Here is a 21,884-nt window from a genome sequence, read left to right on the forward strand (position 1 = left end):
TTCTGAAGGAGTTCTGGAAGTCCTCTTTGTCTTCAGTTGTGCTGTCGTGGCTGCCTCAATGACCTGAATTGATTCAAAACATTTACCTTTCATGGTCATTTTGACTTTGGGGAAGAGCCAGAAGTTGCATGGTGCCAGATCTGCTGAATAAGGTGAATGAGGACACACTGTAATTTTTTTTGTTGTTTTTGTTTTGTTTTGTTCTGTTTTGTTTTGTTTTTTTTAGGAGGGCACAGCTCACAGAGGCCCATGTGGGGATCGAACCAGCAACCTTGGTGTTATTAACACCATGCTCTAACCAGCAGAGCTAACCGCCTGCCCCACACTGTAATGTTTTTATTTGACAGAAATTTCTGTATCCGAAAAGCGAAATGTGAGACGAAGCATTCTCATGATGGAGGATGATTTACTGCACACTTTAAAAAACACCTTTCACCAACCTTAGCTCACACCCGACTGACTGTACTGAACAAGGTGAAACTTGTCACACACTGTTACTAAGGTTCTATGTGCCACTTCCCATAGTTAAGATCCCTGCCTTTCTGTTGGATGGCACTCTGCACAGCATTCACTGTATTTGTTGATCATAACAGAAAGTCTCTGTGTCACACATCACTTCTAGTATATGGCAGTTTGTGTTCAAATAAAAATATTACTGTGTGTCTTCATCCACCTTATTCACTGGATCTGGCACCATGCGACTTCTGGCTGTTCACCCAAATCAAAATGATCATGAAAGGAAAACATTTTGAGTAGTCAGGATATCAAGTCAGACAGGACAGTGCAACTAAAGATACTCAATAAAGAGGACTTCCAGAACTGCATCAGAAAGTGGCAAGAACAATGGGATAAGTGTGTTCGAAGAAAGGGGGAGTGTTTTGAGGGAAATTAATGGCAATGTGTCTTTTACTGTAATAATTTTTAAATTTAAATATTCACCATATATTTTGATCACACCTCATATTTCTTTGACAATATATGCATATATTTGGCTTTAAAAAATAATGAGCACCTTAAATGTTTGCATCATATCAAAAATCTCAGAGATGTCTTAAAAATGGCGGCATGAGATGAGCCTCTTGAAATCTCCCCTAGAATTTACAACAAATTGAATAACTGTAACTCCAGAAAGGACTCCCAGCGAAGCAGACAGGCAAGACTAAGAGGCACACTATTGAAGTCTTCTAAAGGTGGGAAAATTGAAGTGAGCAGGGGAGGACGGAAGGGAGAAGTGAGACAGGGCCGCGCGGGCACAGGACGCAGACCTAGCTCGGTGCTCTGAACTCATTGCATTCTGGAACTACCACAGCTGTGGAAGAGGGAAGAACCTGGATGGCTAGGGCTCTGCTTATGGCCCTCAGAGCTGAGGGGACAGCATATAACATGGCTGAACCCAATGCTCACGGTAGAGACCTCAGAGCAAAGACTGAAAACTGAAAATGGTGGTTAAGCCCTCACTGCCACAGAGAACAGAATCCTTAGGCACTGAGCCTAGCTGCCCTCTCCCTACCCTCCCAGAGTTCACCCCGCCCTGACCTGCCCACTGCTAGAAGCGGAACAGTAGCAGTGTCAGATCAAAAGAACAACATTTGCAGTTCTGAGAACTGTGGTCCGCAGACATTTAGTTCCAGCAAAGGGGAGGGAGCTGTGGAAGCAGGACTGGCTGTGGTGGTGGTCGTAGACTTTGCTCTGGGCCACCTCTCACAACTCACCCTGCCCCTGTCCCCACCTCTCTGGGTGGATCCCTGCAGGAGTAAACAGAGCTGTGGAAACACATGGGCTCTGAATCTGATAGAGAAAAAACTTTGGAACTTCAGAAGCTCTCCACTTCCCTCCATGGAGGCAGTACCCAGTAACCCAGACAAACTGTTCACAGAGGAGAAGCCGGATTTCCAGGGAATATTCCGATTGTGTGAGAAGCTGGAGCACTGCAGAGAAAATATAACACTACAGTGTGAGAGAGAATAAAAGGCTGCAGATGGAGAGAAAATGAAATATTTTGCCAACACCTACAGGAAAGCAAAAGAAAGACCTCTTTCTATTAACCTGTTGCAGAATGCACTCCTGTAGATGTCTAGGAAGAGAAATAATAAATCATTAATTGCCATGAATAACCAAGGTAACAAGGCAGCTCAGAAAGAAAATGAAAAGTCTCCAGAAAATGAACTTAAAGACATGAAAACATGTGACTTAAATGACAGAGAATTCAAGACTGCAGTTCTTAAAAGACTCAAAGAGATGCAAGAAAATGCAGACAGGCAGTTTAATGAACTCAGAAACACCATCAAAGAAAAAAAATGAGCATTTTACCAAAGAAATTGAAATTTTAAAAAATAACCAAATAGAATTTCTGGAGATGAAGAACTCAATAGAAGAAATTAAGAATGAAATAACGAGCGTAGGTAGTAGAGTAGACCAAATGGAAGAAAGAATCGGTGACATTGAATATAGAAACGTGGAAATGACATGTATGGAAGAAGAAAGAGACTTGAGACTTAAAAGAAATGAAAGAACACTACAAGAACTTTCTGACTCCATCAGAAAGAACAATATAAGAGTAATGGACATACCAGAAGAAGAAGAAAGAAAGAAGGGAACAGGGAACATATTCAAACAAATTGTTGATGAAACATTCCCAAACTTGTGGAAAGAACTGGATCCTTAAATCCAAGAAGCAAATAGAACACCTAATTACCTCAACCCCAACAGGCCTTCTGCAAGGCACGTTGTACTGAAGCTATAAAAAAATCAACGATGAAGACAGACTCTTCAAGATAGCCAGGGAAAAGAAGACAGGCAACTACCAAGGAAAGCCCATTAGATTAGTATGAGATTTTTCATTACAAACTCTACCAGTCAGGAGGTAGTGGACTAAAATATTCAAACTACTAAAAGAGAGAAATTAAGAGCCAAGAATAATGTGTCCAGCAAAGATATCCTTTAGATATGAAGGAGGAATAAAGACCTTTCCAGACATACTGAAGCTGAGGGAATTTTCTAACACAAGAGCTGCACAACAAGAAATACTGAAGGAGGCTATTCGACCAGCATAAATAGGGATAATTTGTAACAACCCAAACATAAAAGGGGGGAGAGTAAGGCCTGAACCAGAATATGAGAATGGGAAAAGTAAACATGCTGAAGAAAATGGAGTACTCTAAATATCAAACATTCTTTTACATAAACTTAATGGTAACCACTCAAAAAAAAAATCCAGAACTGAAATATATAACGTAATAAAAAAGAAACACAGGTAACAACCATAGAATACCACCACACAGAAATAATTAAGAACAACGGAAAGGCAAAGAAACAATGGAAACACAGTCTTACCAGAAAACCAAAGATAGAATGATAGGAAATTGTCACATATCAGTAATCACCCTACATGTAAATGGACTGAACTCACCAATAAAATGTCACAGAGTAGCACTGGATCAAAACACTAAACCCCACCATATGCTGCCTCCAAGAGACACATCTCAGCTACAAGGACAAGCATAGACTCAAAGTGAAAGGGTGGAAATTGAAACTGCAAGCAAATGGTGTCCAGAGAAAATCAGATTTAGACATTATGATATCAGATGAAACAGACTTCAGGGTGAAAAAGATAACAAGAGACAAAGACGGACATTTCATAATGGTAAAGGGGAGTATACAATAAGAAGACATAACAGTCACCAATATGTATGCCCCCAATCAGAGAGCACTGAAATATACCAAGCTACTACTAATAGAACTAAAGAGAGAAATTGACCAAAACACAGTTATACTAGGGGACCTAAATACATCATTGATTGCTATGGATAGATCATCCAAACAGAAAATAAATAGTGAAATAGGAGCCCTAAATGACACATTAGATGAAATGGACGTAATTGACATTTATAGAGCACTTCATCCTAAAACATCAGACTGTACATTTTTTTTCTAGTGTACATGGAACATTCTCAAGGATAGACCATATATTTGGACATAAAACTAACCACAGCAGATTTAAGAAGATTGAAATCATACCAAGCATATTGTCTGATCACATGGCTTTGAAATTGGATATCAACTGCAAAAGGAAAGCAGGAAAAACCACAAATATGTAGAGATTAACAGCATCCTTTTAAAGAACAACCAGGTCAAAGAAGAAATAAAAGGAGAAATCAAAAGATACATAGAAACAAATGACAATGAAATACATCCTACCAAAATTTGGGGGATGCAGTGAAAGCAGTTTTAAGAGGGAAATTTATATAATTACAGGCCTATCTCAAGAAACAAGAAAAATCCCAAATAAATAACATCACGTTACACCTTAAAGAACTAGAAAAAGAAGAACAAATGAAACCCAAGGTCAGCAAAAGAAAGAAAATAATGAAAATCTGAGCAGAACTAAATGAAATAGAGAATGAAAAGGCAATAGAAAAAAATTATTATGACAAAGAGCAGACACTTTGAAAAGATTAATAAAATTGATGAACCCTGGGCTAGAGTCGCTAAGATAAAAAGAGAAAAGACACTAATAAAATCAGAAATGAAAAAGGGGAAGTTATCACCGATGCCACAGAAACACAAAGGATCATCCAAGAATACTATGAAGGACTATATGCCACCAAATTCAATAACCTAGAAAAGATGGACAAGTTCTTAGAAACATAGCCTACCTAGGCTGAACCATGAAGAACTGGAAAATCTAAACAGACTGATCACCACTAAGGAAATTGAATCGGTCCTCTGAAACCTTCCCAAAAGCAAAAGCCCCGGACCAGGTAGCTTCACTTGTGAATTCTACCAAACCTTCAAAGAGGATGCAATACATGTCTTACTGAAACTCTTCCAATGAATTGAAGAAGAGACAATCCACCCTAATTCCTTTTATAGGGTCAACATTACTCTGATACCAAAACCTGGTAGGAAAACACACAAAAAGAAAACTACAGACCAATATTTCTGATGAATATAGATGCAAAAATCCTAACAAAAATTCTAGCAAATCAAATGCAACAAGGCATTAAAAAGATTATTCATCACGACCAAGTAGGTTTTAGCCCAAGAACAAATGGATGGTTCAGCATATGCAAATCTATCAATGTGATACATCACATAAACATAATAAGACAAAAATCATGCAATTATATCAATTGATGCAGAAAAATTGTTTGACAAGGTACAACATCCATTTATGATTAAAACACTTAATAAAATATGTATAGAAGGAAAATACCTTAACATAATAAAGGCCATATATAAGAAACCCTCAGCTAATATCATAATTAATGGTGAAAAACTGAAGCCCTTTGCTCTACGTTCAGTAACACGACAGGGCTGTCCCTCATCACCTCTGCTCTTCAACATAGTGTTGGAAGTCCTCCACAGAGCAATCAGGCAAGAGAAAGAAGTAAAAGGCATCCAAATTGGGAGTGAAGAAGTTAAATTGTCACTCTTTGCAGATGACATGATGCTATATATAAAAAACCCTAAAGACTGCACCAAAAAGTTACTAGAAACAGTAAGCGAATACAGTCAAGTTGACGGCTACAAAATAAACGTTGAAAAGTCCATTGCATTCCTATATACTAACAATGAAATCTCAGAAAAAGAAATACAAAAAAAAATTCCTTTTGCAATTGTAACAAAAGGAATAAAATATGTAGGAATAAACTCAACCAAGGTTGTGAAAGTCCTATATGCTGAAAACTATAAGACATTTTTAAAAGAATTGAGAAGACACAAAGAAGTGGGAAAATGTTCCGTGCTCATGGATTGGAAGAATCAGCATAGTTAAAATGGCCATATTACCCAAAGCAGTATACAAATTTAATGCAATCACCATCAAAATCCCAATGGCATTTTTTTAAAGAAGTAGAACAAAAAATCATCAGATTTGTTTGGAACCACAAAAGACCCCGAATAGCCAAAGCAATCTTAAGAAAAAAGAACAGTACTGGAGGTATCACACTCCCTGACTTTAGCTGGTACTACAGGACAACAATAATGATAACGGCATGGTATTGGCAGAGAAACAGACACATAGACCAATGGAATAGAATTGAGAACCCAGAAATAAAACCACATAAATATGGACAGATAATTTTTGACAAAGAAGCAAAAAACATACAACGGAGAAAAAACAGCCTCTTCAGAAATGGTGCTGGGAGAATTGGAAAGCTACGTGCAAAAGAGTGAAACTGGACTGCTTTCTGTCACCATGTACCAAAATTAATTCAAAGTGGTTCAAAGACCTAAGCATAAGACCTGAATCTATAAACTGCATAGAAGAAAACATAGGTACTAAACTTATGGACCATGGGTTCAAACAGCATTTTATGAATTTGATTCCAAAGGCAAGGGAAGTAAAAGCTAAAATAAATGAATGGGACTATATAAAACTTAACAGCTTCTGCACAGCAAAAGAAACCATCAACAAAATAAAGAGGCAACCAACTGAATGGGAGAAGATTTTTGCAAACAGGACCTCCGATAAAGGGCTAATATCCAAAGTATACAAGGAGCTCATGCAACTGAACACCCAAAAAACAAACAACCCAATTGAAAAATGGGCAGACGATCTGAAGAGACATTTCTCCAAAGAGGACATACAAATGGCAAATAGACACATGAAAAAATGCTCAACATCACTAATCATCAGAGAAATGCAAATAAAAACCACAATGAGATATCACCTCACACCAGTCAGAATGGCTGTCATCAACAAGACAAATATTAAGAAGTGTTGGGGAGGCTGTGGAGAAAAAGGAACCCTCTTGCACTGTTGGTGGGAATGCAGACTCGTGCAGCCAGTATGGAAGGCAGTGTTGCGGTTCCTCAAAAAATTATGAATGGAATTACCATATGACCCAGCAATCCCTCTCCTTGGTATCTACCTTAAAAATCTGGAAACATTTATCCATAAAGACGCGTGCTCCAATGTTCATTGCAGCTTTATTTACGGTGGCTGAGACATGGAAACAACCAAATGTCCTTCGATAGATGAATGGATAAAGAAGTTGTGGTATATATACACAATGGAATAGTATTCTGCCATAAGAAAAGATGAAATACTACCATTTGCGACAACATGGATGGATGTTGAGATTAAATGCCAAGTGAAGTATGTCAGACAGAAAAAGGAGAGAATCGTATGATTTCAATGATATGTGGGATATAAAACCGGAAACAACATATGAGCAAGAGAAACAAATGAAGAAAAAAAACTCATAGACACAGACAATAGTTTAGTGGTTGCCAGAGGGTAAGGGGTAGGTTGGTAGAAGTGGGTAAAGGGTATTAAATATATGGTGATGAAAGGAGAACTGACTCTGGGTGGTGAACACACAATGTAATTTATAGATGATATAATACAGAATTGTACACCTGAAATCTATGTAACTTTACTAACAATTGTCACCCCAATAAACTTTAATTAAACAAATAATTGTGAGTAACATTGTGCATTAATTACCAGTGTGTACATAGGCCGATTGTTTCCTTTGAAATAGCCTACCTAGGTTATTAAAAAAAAATGGATTTGAAATAGGTCATCTTAAGTGGAAGTAAGGACCTTGCTCCAAATGCAGTTGGTTTAATGTGTTACTCATTTATAGTTGTGGGTAGTTACCTTGCGGAAAGGGATAATTCTTGATAATGTATGAGGGTTAAATGAGAAAACTGAAACTCCAAGGGATGGGAGTTGCTGTTGCATTCTCCATAAACCATTGTGACTGCTATTTCCTCTTGTGAGAAGGAAAAGCTGACAGTAAGGAAACAAATGAAGATTCTATGGTATTATCACAAAGATCCTATAATATTAAATATGAGGAATAGAAGAAGTCATTTAAGCTAGTATCTTCAGCTAACAAATACAGAGGAATAGGGTCTGGGGGTTAGGTGACTCACCCAAGATCCTAGAGATAACAATGGCAGTTTCAAATTGGTTGCAACACTTTCATGCCGCTAAACTATGCTTATTTACACGACTACTAAATGTTTAGCAAAACAACTTTCCGTATGTTTTGGTACATAGACATGTTTCCATACTTAAGTTTTGTTATTATGGATGCTTTACAATGTCTTTATTATTTTTCATTGCAGATATAATAGTTTTATCTTCAATTATATAAAAATGCAAATGGCATAGTCCAATGAAGTATTATTTCATTTAGACCACAATGCTGTCCTTTCAGACAGTTGTGTGCTGGTAAATGTTTAACAACTGGCTGGGAGGGGTGCCCTGATTTGTAGTACTTGCTGATTTCTGTGATATCAATACTTCCTCCATGGCCTATTTCAAGCTACCAACCTGAGATCCTCAATGTGAAGTTAGGGAGTGACGCACACAGTTGGTGCTTACAGGCTGGTGTTAATTGGTCCAAAATCACCACTGCTTTCAGAGCACTGGTGACAGACTGGGGATTCAGTTCCAAGACTTTTTATCTCACTTGGGTCTTGATTTTCAGTTTATGTACATATACAAACACTCACATGTACATTTGACTATTGAATTTCATGTTCTTATTTCTATCTATTCTCTCTAAACCCAATATCCATTGCTTTGGTAACAGATTACTATTTACCAATATATTAAGAATATTACTTTGAGTAATAGATGTTGCTCACAGGAGGATATAAACCTTAACATTAATCAGTACATTTCAGGAGGGAAAAAAAGAATTTACCAACAACACACGTGCAAGATTTGTGTAAAATCCCCTGCCTTTGACTTTGACTAAATAATATGACATACTTCTTTAAGCACATCTTTAATCCATATCCCCCACTCCCACTCACTATTTCAAGGAATGAAGTTGTAGAAAAACAATGCCATTTAAAGTGGACATCTTGAAATATAAACTATAAATTTCCAGCATAATGTTGCAGAGGACGGAAACATCTTGTATTTATTAAAATTTATCTGGAACACGACTTACCTAGACTTTCTGTAGTACTCTTAGTCAGAGGTGATTAACCACCAATTTTAGAGCACCAACAATTGCACAATGTTAATGTTTAATTAGCAAAAGGGAAGCACCTGTAGTGTGGAGGAAGAGACTCCAAGATTAGACGATACACATTCAGGTTGTAACAAAAGACAAATTAAATGACCATACTATTTATTTTCAGGGAAAATATAGTTGCTAAGTTGTTAGATAGCCCCAGCTCATGGGAAGTAAAAGCAGCAAATAACCTTTTGCATGTATATTTCATTGCTGACTTTTAACCAATGAATTCCAGTGAGGAATGTTTGTGAGTTTTCCTGTCCAGCATAAAGGCAGGCTGGTTGTGCTTTGGGCAATTAGACAGATCTGTCACACCTTCAGTTTAATATGTCATGCTTTGCACTTGACATGTTAGCTCTCATCCCTGAAAACTTATTTTCCTCCCTCCCCACCTAATTCTCTTCTTCATCAGCCTTTCTGTATTCAAATGGAAGACATTATTCTAAGTTCTTTCTTAACATCTTTCCTTTGCTGCCACTTTCCCATTTATAATTATACTTTTATGAAAGAATAAAAAGATTTTAAATTATTATTCTAGGCAGGAGGCCTAAGGTGAAACCCTGTTGTATTTAATGTGTAAATTATAATGTGTGCAGTTGTGAATACGGGTTTGTGAAATGCTCATGTAACCACAAAAATTTAAAGGAAACTGTCAGAAAGTTTGTACTCTTTAGTGGCTAATATTCATTCAAAAACATCTCATAATATGTTATATCTGAATGGTAAGTGAATAAAGTTAAACACAACCACTGACTTTCTGAAAGACAGGAAGATAAAGGATACAATAGCCTCTCACCAAGGGTTTAAGAAAATGCAAAACCCCTTCCTTCCTCACTGTTATTTTCAAGATTATTTGGAATGATTAATTTTCCTGTGGCTTAATGTAAATTGAGAATTAAATAGAAACTATTACCTTGCTGACCTTACTTCCCCAGTTTTCAAACTGAAGTTATGGATGACTTTTCTAACCAAGTGCTTTTGAAGGAGAATCAATCCTTTCATCTAAATAGAAAAGGAAAGGAAAATATTTTCCAGTTTTTATACCCTGCGCATTTTCAAAAAAAGTTTCCTTTCTAAATTTAGATTGCAGAAATATTCAGTGTGCTTCTCTCCTGTTGGTAACTCTGCCATCTGTCAATTTTGGTATTTTAAACCATTTCTGGGAGAGTTCAGCAGAAAATCAATATATTTGGCTGTTCTACCTCGGACGTTCTAAAGAAATCTCACAAAAGTGCTTACGTAACACTGTATGAAGTGTCTTGGCAAAACATTCAAAATAATTCTCTTAACCTTTCCTCCCTTCCTCCCTCCCTCCTGCCTCCCTTCCTTCCTTTCTTCCGTCCTTCCTTCTTTCCTTCCTTCCTAGTTGATGTTTACTTTGTACCAAGAACTATGTTAGGCACAATGAAGCAATACCTATACAATAAGATACAGTCCTTAACAAGAAATTCAGAGTCTAGATAAGTAGCTAGATTCTATTTACATTTAATTTCTTGCAATATGCAGATTGGGACAAACTACTCACTTTACCGTGATGCTGAGATAAATTTCATTTATATTTTTATAATGCCTAAACGGACGAAAGTGCTGTATACATACAGGAAATGCCTTCCTGACCTGAAGATGGCAGGAGGGTTAGAGTAGAGTCGTCACCAGCTCCTTTGTGAGGCAGATATTTCATTTCTCTCAGTACACCACATTGATGGGGGCAAATTTCCCATTGTTTAAGAACTTTATTCCATGGTTTTGACCTTGATAAATATTTTATCTCAAAAAGAGAAACAGTCAACAGGTTTTTACTACTTAGAGCAGGCTTTAAATTGTATTGAGCAATTATGAAATGAGTGTGTGCTAGTTGAATTTATCTTAGAAAAAGCTATCAGTGATGAAACATTATTTATTTTCGGATATAAAGGTTTATTTCTGTCTCTATCTTCCTGCCTTGAGGGGTTGTTTTTAACAGCATATTTGGTATTGTCTAGCCTGCTGTGCAGAAAATAGCATTCTCTCAAAGCAGAAAATAAATAACCCCCAGAAAGAGAAAGTTCAAAGACAATGAACACGTACACTGTAAGATCCTGTCACAGATAGTATGTTTAGTACAATAATTATAATAATATTAATATAAGAGTAATGGGCTGGGAAAGGCATGAAAAACAAAAGCAAAAACACACAGAATAAATACAGACTCTGATTTCTCATTTACAAATACAATTCCTTCATGTCAACTTTGAAACTACTTTATTTTAATTAAAATTCATTGGGGGTGACAATGGTTAGTAAAACTACATAGGTTTCAAGTGTACAGTTCTGTAATACATCATCTATATATCACATTATGGAAATAATTTTAATGTTTTTTATGCCCGCTCTCTCCCTATATTTGGGGGTACATTTTGTTTTAAAGATGCTCACACATTGGTTGTTTCTTTTCTTGCACATTATTTTATTATGGAAGATTTTGGAGAGTGGAGTTTCTGATTCCTGAAAATTCCTTGAATCAAATCATCTTGGTACCCATTTAGCAGATGATGAAACTGAAGAGAGATTGAGTTTCTCAGGGTTACAAACTGAATTGATGGCACAGATAAATTCAATCTTAGTTTCTGAGTTGGCAGTCTATTGCTGGCCTGTTGAATTGTGCTGCCTCGTGGAAACCATAATTTAGGAAGAAAAATGACTTTTTATAAAAGTGTGTTGATCTGTATCTAGGCTGTGGCATCTCAAGTTTTACTTGTGATGTTTGAATCTACCCAAATTTACCTGAGTTCAAAATGAAAGTGATGGAGGGCAGGGAACCATATGAGACAATCCAGTTGTTTAGAAGCATGTCCACTGCCATGGCAGTCTCACAGGTCTTCATGCTCATTTACTAAAGTCTACCAACTTATCCATGATTATGCCGTAATCAGTGACAAAAATTTTTTAATTTGGTTCTTGATTTACGTGTCAACTGCTATGATCTGTTCTGAAAATTGTTTTTGTTATTTAAAAAGCAGGAAAGAGATGTGGGACAGCTTTTTTCCCCCTTGGTGGCGGGGGATACCTAAGAAATGTTTTCCTGTCAAAGTAAGAAATGGGGAAGGGAAAATGTGAAAGAAATCTGTGTATAAACATGTAGTACATGTTACTGTAAGAAAATCAGTATTTCAAAATTGAAATGTAAAGTTTGAACTCTTGAATTCTACCTTAGAAGTTAGGAATTCTCAAGATGTAAATTAAGTATGTACTAGGAAATGTTTGGGAGAGCTTTCCTGTTAAAATTGTGTTAAAATACATGTAACATAAAATGTACCATCTTAACCATTTGATTGATTAATTATTTTTTTAAGATTGTAAAATACATATAACATAAAATTACCATCTACAACATTTATAAGTGTACAGTTCAGCAGTGTTAACTATATTCATGTGGTTATGCAACAGATCTCCAGAACTTATTTATCTGGCAAAACTGAAATTATACCCATTGAATAACTAACGCTCCATTTCACCTCTGCCCAGCCCCTGGCAAACACATTCCCACTTTCTGTTTCTATGAGTTTAACTACTCTAAATACCTCATATAAATGTAATCATATAGTATTTGTCTTTTTGTGATTGCCTTATTTCATTTAGCGTGGCATCAAGGTTCATCCAGGTTGTAGGATGTGTCAGAATTTCCTACCTTTTAAGTTGTACAGCACTTTTAAATGTTCAAAGTAGTCTATATATATATATATATATATATATATATATATATATATATATATATATATATAATAAACACACATACATACATACATATATATGTATGTGTGTATATATATATATATACACATATACATACACACATATACACACATACATACATATTTTACATATATGTATTATGTGTGTGTATGTGTGTGTGTGTGTATATATATATTCTACACAGAGTTATCAGGTGAAGAAAATGCTATGGTATTATATACACATTTTGCCCCTTTTGGGTATTTTCCACAGAAGCAATCCAGCCACCTAACTTAAAAGATAAGCTAAAATAGACAGATGAGGAAGTTGAAATGATGAGACAGATGTATATGCCTTGAAGTTAATGAATTATGTGCATTTGACCACAAATACAGCTTAGATCTAACAATCAGAGTCATAGATTATTTCATTTACATCTCTAATCTGAAAGTGAGAAAACATGTCTAGAATACTTACATGATTTGCCTGAGGTCACACAGCTCAACAGTGGCAAAAGTGCTATGCTAGTTTTCTGTTGTTGTGCAACCAATGGCTTCAAATTTAGCAACTTAAAACAACACCCATTTGCTGTCTCACACTTCTGTTTGTCAGAAGTATGGAAGGGCTTGGTTGGGTTCCCAGGGTCTTTCAAGGCTGAAATCAAGGTTTTAGGCTGGGCTTCTTTCTGGAAGCTCTGGGGCAGAATCTGCTCACAAGTTCATTGAAGTTGTTGGCAGAATCTAGTTCATTTCAATTGCAGGACTAGTGTGCCTGTTGCCTTGCTGGCTGCTAGCCGAGGGCTGTTCTTGGCTTCTACAATCCACCTACATTCCTTGACACGTGACCCCCTCCAACTTCAAACCAGCAATGGTACATTCTTTGATTTTCTTTCTATTTTTAAAGGGTTTGTGGGATTATATTAGATCCACCTAAGTAATTTCCTTGTGTTTTGTTCACTCAGAGTCAACTGATTGGTTACCTTAAGCACGTCAGCAAATGGGATTTTGCCATGAAATATAGCATAATGTCAAGCATAATGTCTCATCATATTCAAAGTTCTAGCAATTAGAGCTGGAAATCTTCGGATGAAGGAGAACTTTGGAATTCTACCTACCACACTGGAATTAACCCTTTTGCCATGATGGTCGGATATATCCAAATGAATATATATGAAATTTTTATACATAAAAATGTCATTTATAGACAAAGCAGCTCAAATTGTTATTATTAAATGCATAAAATAGTCAGAATATCAACTTTTTGTGTTTTTTTGTGGATTTCTGACACATTTTATGCTAAGCAAAATAAGTCAGACACAAAAAGTCGAGAACCATATGATTTCACTGATATATGGTATATAAATATGTAAACAACAAAGGAACAAGACAAATGAAGAAACAAAAACTCATAGACACAGACAATAGTTTAGTTGTTACCAGAGGGTAAGGGGGGTGGAGGGTGGGAGATGAGGGTAAGGGGGATCAAATATATGGTGATGGAAGGAGAACTGACTCTGGGTGATGAACACACAAGGTGATATATAGATGATGTATTACAGAATTGTACACCTGAAACCTATGTAATTTTACTAACAATTGTAACCCCAATAAACTTGAATTTAAAAAAAATAACTTGAAATCAAATAACAGAGTGAAAGAGTTAAGACTCAGGTTTTACTCCTAGTGCTTTCCACTGCACCACACTGAATAACATCTAAGGTTGTTTAAAGTACTTTTATTTTAATATGATTTGCTAATAATTGTCCACGTAGAACAAAAGTTTTAAAAGATTTTATATCAGCAAGGAAACTGGCTTCTGTATTTATTAATTGAATGTGTGCTTTCAGGCTGTATCCCTAACCGTATAGACTAACACAGCTTGTGATCGGTTTCTCAAGGTCTTGCTCAACTCCCTAAGCTCTCCTGAGTTGTGATATTAACACCATACTTCTGCATTTTCTGATTGACATTCAAACTTGAAATGTTAACTATTGAGATAATCATGGGATTATACACATACTGCCAATTACCAATGAGACTTCATTGGCCAGACATGAAAAACAATATTTTGGCTAGTTATTAAATAACAGGCTCCCTAATGGTGGTACTAAAGTGCCCTTTGTGATAAAGAAAGCCTGTATGATGATACAAAGTAAGAGGCATTTCAGAAAAGCAGCAGCAGTTACAGTAGGTTATACTTCAGTGTTCCCAAGGCAGTGGAGCTTAACAAAACATTTCCCTGGTAACATTCATTTAACAATGTTTCACAATGAAAGCCTTCTAGGGTCAAATACTGTGCGTAGCAGATAGTGAATCAACTGGTCCAGCTGAAGTAGAAGACTCATTTAAGAAGTAATTGGAATTTGTCTTTCTCTGTCTGACTTATTTCACTTATCATAATACCTTCTAGGTCCATCCATGTTGTCACAGATGGTAAGATTTCATTCTTTTTTATGACTGAGTAATATTCCATTGCATACATGTACCATATCTTCTTTGTACAGTCGTCTATCAATGAACACAAAGGTTGCCTCCATATCTTGGGTATTGTAAATAGTGCTGCAATGAACATAAGGATCCTTACGTTTTTTCGAATTAGTGTTTTGGATAAAAACCCGAAGGGAGATTGCTGGGACATATGGTAGTTTTGTTTTCCATAGTGGCTGCACCAATTTGCAATCCCACCAACAGTGCATGAGGGTTCCCTTTTCTCCACATCCTCACCAACACGCAATGTTGATTTTTTGATGATGACCATTCTGACAGATTATATCTCATTGTGGTTTTAATTTGCATTTTTCTAATGATTAGTGATGTTGAGCATCTTTTCACACGTCTGTTGGCCCTCTGTATGTCCTCTGCGGAGAAATGTCTATTCAAGTCCTCTGCCCATTTTTCAATCAGATTCTTTGTCTTTTCAGTGTTAAGTTGTATGAGTTCTTTATAAATTTTATACATTAACCCCTTATGGGTTGTATCATTGGGGAGTATCTTCTCCCATTCAGTAGGATGTCTTTTTATTTTGTTGATGGTTTCCTTTGCTGTGCAAAAACATTTTTAGTTTGATGTAGTCCCATTTGTTTATTTTTTCTTTTGTTTCTCTTGCCCGAGGAAACCATATGGTTTCATTTATACATGGAATCTAAAAAATAAGCAAACAAACAAAAACAGAAACAAACTCATAGATACAGAGAACAAAATTATGGATGCCAGGTAAGAGGGGTTTTAAGGTCTTGGTGAAAAGGTGAAGGAAGGAACTAAGAAGTACAAATTGACAGTTATAAAATAGTCACAGTGATGTAAAGTACAGCATAGGGAATACAGTCAATAATATTGTGATAAGTATGTATGGTGCTAGGTGGGTGCTAGACTTATCAAGGGATCCCTTCATGAATTATATAAGTGTCTAACCACTATGATGTACATATGAAACTAATATAATATTGAATGCCAACCTAGTGAAAAATTAAAAAAAATTAAAAAGTAATTGTAGAAAAGGGAAGAAATAAATATTGAGGCAGATCACTAGAGAAAGGCATTTAGATTTATTTTTGTATGCATTCAGGAATATTGAATATTCTAGGGCAAAAGATGACATAACTAAAGGGATGTTTCACCAAAATTCATAGCACGGTTTCTGTAGAATGGACTGGAACAATGAAGCAACCTGTTTAAAATAACCTCGGTGTGAAGTGATGAGGGCCTGAATTAGGATGTTAGAAATAGGAACGGAAAAAGAGGGAAATTGACAACACATATTACAATGGAACAAAAGCATTACAGACTGAAAATGAAGGGAGAAGATGAGGGAGAATCAAAATTATCCTCTAGTTTATAGTTTTGGTAACCAAGAACTTTTGCACAGTGATATACTGCTTGAATTCAAGAATGCCTTTATTATAAGAACATGTGTCTGACAGTGATATGATATACCTTAGAAGGGGGAATGTTTAATTTGATTTACTCTAAGATTTACTAAGGTGCATCCATTCTGCTGATGTTAATAGGAATTACACAAGCAGAACAAAAACAGGCTGCTAAGAATTCAAGCTATACATCAGTACTTCTGTTATAACAATCTTTGTTAATTATACTAAGAACCGTATTAAAATTCAGTCAGTTTATGACAAAAGTAAACTTATTTAAAGGTGCTAACACCAGGCCTAGAGCACATTTAACTTACATAGGGGGCAGTCAAGTAAATGAAGTATAAATTAGCTTCACAGTTATACTTTCTAGCAAGTGAGTAGTCAATGCTTAAATTGTTTATTACATCAGATTTCTTTTTCATTGAAGGAAAAACAGAAATTCGGTGTTAGCAAGGGAATTGAACATCACAATTTAAAATAACAGCTATAAATAATTCAATTTATTGCAATTATAATATTAATGCATAAACCTGAATTGTTCTCCATGATCCTTGACGTTGTAGTGCATGACCCATTAACTAGTGGAGGTTTTCCTTCATCCCCTGAACACCCTTATGTTAAAGATAATTTCCTTAACTTTCCTAACTCTAATGGTGTTGATGCTTTTAATATATCCACATTTAAGTTTTGGATATGCCTATTAGAACTGAAAAAAGGAGTAAATGGTAATGGAATATATATGACCTTGCCTCTGGTGTGTTTTTTGTTCCTTGTATTGATAGTGCCTAGAAACATGATGAACCACATTTTAAGTTCCCATGAACCAAGGGCTGATTGACGCCCAGTTTAACATAAGCACCATTTTATGAGAGTTACCATAGTGACCAGGTTCCAGTTATCAGCTTGAACAATTTCATATATGATTAATGTTAATTGCTCATTTTGCATGGATGCCTTTTTCCCAGTTGCTGAATTGGTTGCTGCTGCCTTTGATCTGTTTAGGAATACAATCCAGTGCAATAGTTAGAAAAGTGATCAGTTTGCCAACACTGAGAGAAGATGGATTCAGGTTGCTGTGAGGTCAGAGTTTGTTTCTCTTCATAAACACTAAAAGGTCAGGTAGAGTTTAACTACCATTGGCCTCCTTGAAATGTAATAAATGTCAGACCTAAGAGATTATTATTAATCCACAATGCAATTAAAAGTCTTACTGTTCTGGCAAAAAACGAAAAAAAGATTCTTATTTAACAAACACATTGAAAGTCAAAGTAGCACTTTCACAGTCAGGTAAACAATACCTTCAAAGCTAATATTATTTGTGGTTTTCATGGCTTCTAATGTAAGCAAGGAAGAGACACGTTCAGGGACTATCCCAGGGGATTTTAAATATCAGTAATAGCTCTGAAAAGTAAACCCCAGGTCATTGTTAACAGCTCCCACTTCAGGAATCCAACTGCAGTAGTCTTTACAAGTTGCTGCTCATACCACCTTTAACTGCCATTATATCTTTAGCAATTTGCTCAGTTTGTCCCAGACTGTTACAAGTGTTTCTTTAAAGAATAGTAAGCCAAACTTTCATTGAAGAGGACATGACTTGTGATTCCTCACTAAATCATGTGTGACCATATGATTTATATTAAATATCTTGAAGGCTCATGACATGACTAATGAATGTATTAACAAGACTTTTTTCTTTGAAACAAAAAAATCACGTCTTTACTAAGTTGCTTATGATTCATATACAAATAGATGACATGAAATTAAAATAATTCCAATAGTGAAAATTCATAATCTTAATGAGCAAAGTAGCAGCTACTTTGTCTATTACAACTTCAAATAAATATTTCATAAAATGTGTCATATCTTGTTGATACCAGAAGACCTATTGAATTTCCCTCTTAGGGAAATGCTAGCTCTACAAAGTGTATAAACTGCAGGGTAACATTGATGGTAATTCACTTCAACTGCAGAAATATGAAATACTGTTGACATATATTTCAAGTTGGGTTATTCTTTAGTCTCAGGAGTTATTATTTCATTGCTTTTAATGAAGTTTACAGAATAAAAGGTAAACTACATATCAAGATAAATTATGTTGAAGGATGACCTGGACCTAGAAAAAAATCATGATTCTTTGGAATCATGTCTCTCCAAACCACCTATAAATGTTACACCCAATGTTGATTCTATAAAGCTGAAATCTCTCAAAGATTTAGCTGAACTATTTAATGAAAGTTTTGATATTTCATGGGGTTATTTGCCATGTACTTTAACAACTTTCATTTGTGGTGTCCATGCCTGATACATCCACTGAGCCATTTGGATGGGAACTAAAAAAAAAAAAAAGTTCCATTTTGTTTTGCAGAGTACAAATAACCTTGTAATTAAACTGAAAACAAATAATTGCCAACAAGTAATTATCATTCAATTAACGAGTAATTACGTGGTTTGTTTTGTACCCTGTAAAATAAAGCATTACTGAAATCAGTAAGGCAATCAATATTTTAGCAGAAACAGGATGCTGCAATGATGGACCTTTCAACCTATGCTGATTAAATTGTCATCCAAATAACAGTTTCCTAGTTAAATCACCACATGTTTATTTGTCTTGATTAATATGTAAATATCTGCCTGATGCTAATAAAGCTCTTAGAAGTATGGCAGGATCATCTATCAAGAATGATCTTTACCAACTTTCTGCAGAGTCCTCTATAAGTCTTTCATCATGTTATCAGCCTTGTGTTCTTTGAAAGAAAATGCAGAAAATTTAGTGCTAGGAGTATCTTACTATAAAGGATTATTAGGTCTAGGTCTAAAAGTAAAAATAAAGCAATCTTACTTTAGTGTGGAGTGCTATTGATTATAAAGCACTTTCACAAGCCTGATTTTAATTAATTTAGTCTAGGGGCCCAAGTCTTCTTCCCAAGAGTAGGCATCTGAATGTGATTTTTGCTCTCTGATAAATTTAAGCAAGTTTGGAAGTAGATATCATATAATCATACTCACTAAAGAGTTAATCATAAATTTTAAATGAAAGGTCAAACACATATCTTTATCACTAGACCGTAAGCTCCTCAAAGTCAGAAGCTATTCTAGGTTCTCACAGTATATCAAAGAACAAACAGACCAAAACCCTTGACCTTGTCAAGCTTACATTTTAACCTTTGTGACCCTGATACCTAGTTCCAGTTCCAGACATACACTGAAGAGCATGTTTGTGTACTGGATGATTGAATAAATGACACTGTCACTGCACATGTATAACTCCAGGGACTTTTAGTCCTTGAGAAGCTTGTGAAGCTTGTGGGGCTTCTCAGACATAAGACAGTGGCATCTACCCTTCTTTAACCACAGTCACATTTGAATGGATCATATTTTGAAGGTTCTATAATTGCTGTAAAGTCTAAGACTTAAAAATGATTAACTGATGATTAAATGATGCAACTGGCTTGCAATTCATGTGGTCAAGGAGAACTGAGCAATCTAGGGAATATTTGGAAATTGTAACAACTGTGGAATAATATTTCCTGTCATTATGAATGAACTGACTTAACCATTTACCAGACCCTACTGTGTGCTAGACACCATGCAAATTGCTCAAGATATAGTGACAAACAAAACCAGACATATGTGCTGCCTTCATGGAGCTTACATTCTAGATGGGGAGACTCAAAATTAATCCTGCCAACATCATAAAATTTATAAACTGAAAAGAATGGTAGGATGGAGAATATGGTCCTTTGGTTTATGGCATATGTAGTAAATGCTACCAAGCCATTTGTGACATAAGCCATGACTTCTCCAATATAAATCTGATGGTTAGAAATTTGATCAATTTTTTCAAACCTTGGAGTTTAAGGTAGAACCACCAGACTAAGAGGCCTCTAATGCCTCCCAAGCCTGAGCCAGTTTATTGGAAAAGAGCTACTTTTAATTGTGAGATTGACCAAGATATTTGGCACAGAACTAGTTAAACCGTATGGCTTTCAAAGTTCACGGTCAACAGCTGGCTCATCATATGGAAGTAGAGGGAGCATCAGTAGAGGGATCTGTCTGAAACTGATCATGAGCATGAAGACAACACTGAAATGTTTACATTGGAAGTGTACAAAGAGTAATCAGGTAGACCTGAATAAAGTTAGTAGGCTTGAGTCCTGACAAATGGAAAGAAAAGACCCAAAGAAGCACTTAAAAAGCAGAGATTTGGTGAAGATTATTCAACAAGATAACATGCCTTCTTCTAATAACTGGATATACCCTGATGAATATTGTTCAGTGATCTTGGGATCCTTTAGGGCATTTGAAATAAATAGCATATTTCTCTTATCACTATACCTTAAAAGAGTTAGGAAGCCATAAAACAAGATAAGGATAAACAGGATAACAACACTAAATTAAATAGAATAAATTATGGTTCAGAGTCAAGTAGAAAGAGGGAGAGGAGAGTCAGTTTATAAAACTGAAACATTGAATGAGGAAAACAGAATCTTGTGTGCTAGCCTGATATACAATATTGATGTACAATGAAGGAAAGTAACACCAGCGGTATGTGAAAAATGAGCTGGGTAATGGTACCTCTGTGTAAGGTTGCTAGAAGTTGTCTTCATATAAAAGCAGAGTTTGTCTTACGTTGATGGAGCACTTTACTACTGCAAAGTTGATAGAGTGAGGTTTAACTTAAATTTCTTTGAGAAGCTAAAGTCATTTTTGGAAATGTTCCCTATCTGAACCTCATACATTTTTGTGGCTTGGGTTATTTAATAGTATTTTGTCAAAAGCCCTATTATTCTGCTTTGTAAACTGTATTTCTACCAAAAACCAACAGCAGTATCTTAGGCAACATTAGAAAGTCGTATTTGAAATATATTGGGTGACTAGAGAATGACTTGATCCTAATGTGCGATGACTTATGCGCCTCCTTATTGTGGTGACAGCTTCCAAATGATATATTCAGTACACTGACTGTATTAGGGTACAAGATGGAGGCCAGATACTGGCTTTCTATTTCATTATTTTATGGCTTTCTATTTCATTATTTCACATTTGCAACTGAACTGTTCACACTAGGGTGAAGAATGTGCAAATGGAATGGGTTAGGTTAATGTTATAAGTTTAGCCTCAACTCATCAGTTAAAAACACCAATCAATCTGTGAGAAAAGACAGCCTAGATTGCAAAGGTGGCAGGTTTGTTAGTACAGCCACTTCAAGAGTGTGCACTGCTGGTTAGACAGCCTGGTTTTAAAAAATAGGGAGGAAAAATCCTACTGAGGGAGAGGGGTCCTTTGTTCCTTGTGGGCTCTCTGCAGCTGTAGAAATG

General features: G+C 35.9%; 1 protein-coding gene across 3 annotated transcripts in view; it reads left to right on the plus strand.

The window, feature by feature from the left end:
* DACH2 (dachshund family transcription factor 2) overlaps positions 1–21,884 on the plus strand; it is a 678,262-nt gene that overhangs the window by 260,471 nt on the left and 395,907 nt on the right. The window lies entirely within an intron of this gene.

This window comes from Rhinolophus sinicus, chromosome 18, assembly GCF_057876585.1.
Source record: "Rhinolophus sinicus isolate RSI-liver-muscle chromosome 18, RSI-T2T, whole genome shotgun sequence".
NCBI lineage: Eukaryota > Metazoa > Chordata > Mammalia > Chiroptera > Rhinolophidae > Rhinolophus > Rhinolophus sinicus.